General features: G+C 38.5%; 1 pseudogene; it reads right to left on the bottom strand.

The window, feature by feature from the left end:
* Positions 1 to 107: 107 nt before the first annotated feature.
* On the bottom strand, positions 108 to 1598 carry LOC137650603 (uncharacterized; annotated as a pseudogene).
* Between the last annotated feature and the right edge of the window lie 3402 nt (positions 1599 to 5000).

Genomic DNA, 5000 nt, shown 5'->3' with positions numbered 1-5000 from the left:
TATTACAGCCGTCAGCAAAGTTCTAGGTTTTCTTCCAAACATTAGTTCGAATGGGCTAACATCAGTAGATTCAATCTTGACACTTTGTAGTACGTACATGAGTATATCTAGCTCTTCATCCCAGTCATTACTTGTACTGAAAAAATAATTCCTGATTAGGGATTTTACAGTTTGATGTGACCTCTCTAATGCTCCATTAGTTTGAGGGTGATATGCAGTAGCTATCACCTGTTTCAGATTAAATGTAGCTAAAATCTCCTGAAATACCTTCCTCATGAAGTTAGTTCCCTGATCACATTTATCTTCTGCTGAAAATGCAAATACAGTAAAAATATTAAGCAACTGTTTGATAATCACCTTAGCAGAAATATTTTCAACTGGATCAGCAATGGGAAAACGAGTAGTTTGACACACTAAAGATAAAATGTATTCATTACCTTGTCTAGTCTTCTTTGAAGGTTCCACACAATCAATAATTACTTTGAAGAAGGGTTCTTTTGGTACAGAAATAGGTATGAGAGGCGCTGGAGGTATTGTCTGGTTAGGATTTCCTACTTCTTCATTCCAAGCCAGTAGAAATAATCAGCTAATCGTTGGTATGTCTTGGTTATTCCAAGATGACAGTTGTTAGTATGGGCCAAGCCTAACAAAGATTGTCTGTAGACCTTAGTTACCCCTACCTGGAATTTATCACGCCAGTTATCCTAAAAAGACATCTTAGGAGGTCGGTAATGTCTCATAAGAACCTTATTTTCTAGATAAAAGTAAGGAGTTTTACTATCTTCATCTGATGTCTCTAAACTTCTCAAACAACTGTTTAACAGAATCATATTGTTGGGCTTTCACAAAATTTTCAGTAGGAATATCAAGCAGGTCAGTTGCCTTACTTACCTTGCTAGGGACAACTTTACTGGGTATGACACCACTCTCAGGTTCTCCTTGAGAAGATTGTGACCTAGTTACAATGTTACACTGGGCCTTTGCATACGTTTCAGGAAATTGTATTATCAGACTGGTGTGTACCTTACCTTTGGCCAAACCATTTCCCATCAAAATGTCCACCTCTTTGTAAGGGAATTCCTTATCAAAGTATGCAACTTCCACTATCCCATCAGCATATGGACTAGTCAAAGGAATAGTTACAAGGGGAAGTACCGATTCACTTGTAAGATCCGAAACTGTAATGAATCTGTTTGTAGGAGTGATAAAGGATTTCATATTAGAACTTACAATAGTTTTACTTGATGCTGAATCACGAAGAATTGTAACAGTATTATCTTTTACCTTACCCTGACACTTGAATTTATCAAAACCATCTCCCTTTATTGCACAATGCAGGGTCTTATGTTCAGTTGGTTTAGATATATCCTTTTCCCTGTATTAGGTGAAGAGTTTGTTTTAGAAGTTTGTTGGTGAGAACATTTGCACCGAGGATTAGGACAATCTTGAATTAGATGTCCCCGTTCCTTACAAAATGAACATACCTTGCTATCGACGAAAGCTTTCTGTTTATGTTGTCCCATATGAATTAATAAGTATTCATCTGGCATTAAAGCTGCTTCCTTGGGTTTCTTCACACCTCGTTCCTTAATATACATAGTAAGGTTAATTGGTATCCTACGCAATAATTCTTCCATCAACAGGAGAGACTTCAAATCTTCATAGTTACTAATACCTGCCTTGTCCAACTATTTCTGTAACTGCTTTATCTTCAGATTACAAAATTCTAGGAAAGTTTGGTTGGGCGTCTTGAATGAATTGCGGAATTGCTGCTGATATCCTTCTGCTGTAATAGAATAAGCATCTAAAATAGCTTTTTTCAAAGTATCATAGTCATTCTCAGTAATCATCTGAGTAACAATATGCTCAGCTTGTCCTGTGAAAGAACTTCTAATTATCAGTACCATTTTATCCTTGGGCCATGCTAAGGTCTTGGCAGTTTCTTCAAACACTACAAAGAAATTTTCAGGTTCTTGTTCGTTAAACACAGGTAAGAGTTTCTTAACCTTAGAGACATTGAAAGCTTCAGGATTATCCTTTTCCTCATGTTTTTCCTGCAATCTTATCTTAGCTAGCTCACGTTCTTTCTCTAGTTCTGTCTTAGCTAGCTCACGTTTTATCTCTAGTTCTACTTTAGCTAACCTCTCTGCCGATTTTATTTTTATTTTCTCTGCTATTTGTAGTTTTACCTTCTCTAGTTCTACATGCTACAGTTCTTTCTGTAATTCTTCCTGTATTAGCCTTTCTGCCCTTTCTGCCGATTCTATTTTTGTTTACAAGAGCACGATCTCCATTTACTCCTAAATAATGCTTTTCTGCTGCTTTTTTCTTCTTGAATATTGTGACGAGCCAAGATAGGTTGTGACTCAAAAGGCGAGTAGAAAGCAACTGAGTGACTTTATTACAGAGCATCAGCTTATATATACATCAATTCCTGGCAAGAAGGACATAAAAACATAACAGGCCATTTCTTGTTCAACCGACAATCGGTACTGTTAACAGTTAACAGTGAGAAAAACAGACATGTTTATTCATATTCCCGGTCAGTGCGAGGGGAGAGCGAAGATACAAAGCATAATATATGCAAAAAAGAAAAAAAAAAAGAAATGTTGTTACTATGTAAGATCGTGTGACACACGGTTGGTACATGGCTCACCCCCTAAAAATGACATACTTTACATTTCTTCGCGGTAGCCCCGAATCTGGAGTGGTAGTAGTAAAACTGCGGCCGATGGGCAGCAGTGATTGGCTGTAGAAGTTATTGGTTGGGGTGCGAGCGAGTGTTGGATGATGGGTGGCTTTGTCGCCGCTCCGGCTCGTCACGGGGTAGGCGTGTGTGTCCTACGGCATTCATAGGTATGTGTGTCCTACGGCATTCATAGGCGGCATTCATTTCAGCTCCTGTTGACGTTGAATAGGTGTCCTCTTTGTCAGGAGTGGAGGTGTTGATGGAGGTCTTCAAGGTCATGAAGTGGCTGTCCATAAGGGCGTTGACTTTGGTCATCAAGTCCTTTATGGGTAAACTTTCGACATCGGGTATGCCAGCGCGTACAGGTTTGGGTAAACGGGAGGTTCACCTCACGAGGAGAGCCATCTGTGGCAGCTTGCAGGCGAGCGACACTGGTCATTTCCCTGAGGGAGAGCAGAGCCTTTTCGTCCCCCAACGGTTGTTGAGAGAGCTGGAAAAGCTTTGCTAGACAGGCGGCTGGCGACGGCGAGTACTGCTGCAGAAGGTATGTTTTGAGGGCGTCATAGTTACAGTGATGGGGTGGGGGAAGGCGGGAAGAGAGAGTCGCTCCGGGGTCACCAATGTGACGAGCCATGAGTAGGTTGTGACTCAAAAGGCGAGATGAAATCAACTTAGTGAATTTATTAAAGAACATCAGCTTATATATAAATATATTACAGGCAAGAAGGACATAAAAACATACCAGGCAATTTCATGTTCAACCAACAACCGGTTCTGTTAACAGTTAACAGTGAGAAAATCGGACATGTTCATTCAGGTCCCTGTCAGTGCAAGGGGAGAGCGAAGTAACAAACCATAATATATTGTACCAACCGTGTGTCACACAATTGTACATAAGTTGATTGCATCCTGCCTTTGAGTTCACAACCCTCACTCGGCACGGTCACATTGGTGACCCCGGAGTGACGTGCAGGATGTCCTACAAGCTTGATACTCTGGATCCTGTCGTTGGGCTTCAGCCAGGGCGTTGTAATCCAATCCCAGTTGAACGGCAGCCAACGTGTACCAACCGTGTGTTACACAATTGTACAATATCCAAAAAAAAAAAAAAAAAAGTAATGTCGTTACTATATACGTGTGACACACGGTTGGTACAATATTTATTAGGAGGTTCTTTAAATGTTGGGAAAGCAAAAAATAAAAAGATATGTTGTGGGAGGGGGGGGGGGAGGGGTTGGTGGAGGAGGTACTAAGCTACCTGGAACCGACTTTGTTAACATAGTCAACAAAAGAGAAGTTCGTGCCGTCAGCAGACATTTGATAGTCAACAAAAGAGAAGATCGTGACGTCAGCGGACATTTGATATACATTCAAAACATATACTAAATTAGTTACTCAAAAGTTTCACTATTTGTGAATTGTATATTTTATTTGGTAATACTTGACAATAAATCTAATTTTTTTTCTAAGAAACGTTTTAAAGGAATGACTATTTTGGCGGGGAATTTTCAGGCATCCTTCGGCAGTGGTCAACAGATGACATTAGTGTAGCAAAACGTCGTCTGAGAAAACTAGTCATAAGCTGAAATTTGAACATTTACAATGGTAGTTAGGAAAACTCTTCAACACAATTCACCAAATTTATTATAAACATTTCAGAGAAGTAAAAATGCTATAAATTGCCTATTCCGATTGCTTGCAGGAGGTTATATCTAGGGGTAATTTCCAAACTACTTTCAGATTTTCCAACCTCACCTGTATAAACAACAAAAAGGAATATATAAAGATATAATAAAGGAAAGGAAATTATATAAATTCAATTTGAACAAAGTATATATGAATAAATCGTAAATTGCATACATAATCTATACAGACCTAATAATCAATTACCGATAATGTTGGAAGTGCTCGCCAATGTAAGAAATCGGGGATTTATCCTCGGACTAAGTCACTTCAATTAAACATACGGATAAATGATATCCTGGAAAATGGAATACATTCTGACATCAAACAATATCCTGAAGCTATAAATATAAGCAATATAATTTTGTATAATGTATTCACTATAACATTCATCCTTCGAATTAAATCTAATATAAAGTCTTACCAATAATATAAATAAGAAAGATGAACGCAGGCTGATAACCCAGGACGACCTAGCTTCACCAATTATACCTAAGCAAAAGTATTGCACAAATAAAACAAATTAATATGAGGAGCTAATATCAAAATTAGTTTAATAGTACACGATATATATATCTATCAGAGGGGAAGGAATTTATTTTTATATTTGTGCTTTGAAGGCTTAAGG

This window comes from Palaemon carinicauda, chromosome 12, assembly GCF_036898095.1.
Source record: "Palaemon carinicauda isolate YSFRI2023 chromosome 12, ASM3689809v2, whole genome shotgun sequence".
NCBI classification, from domain to species: domain Eukaryota; kingdom Metazoa; phylum Arthropoda; class Malacostraca; order Decapoda; family Palaemonidae; genus Palaemon; species Palaemon carinicauda.
This window is presented reverse-complemented; position numbering and strand designations above follow the sequence as displayed.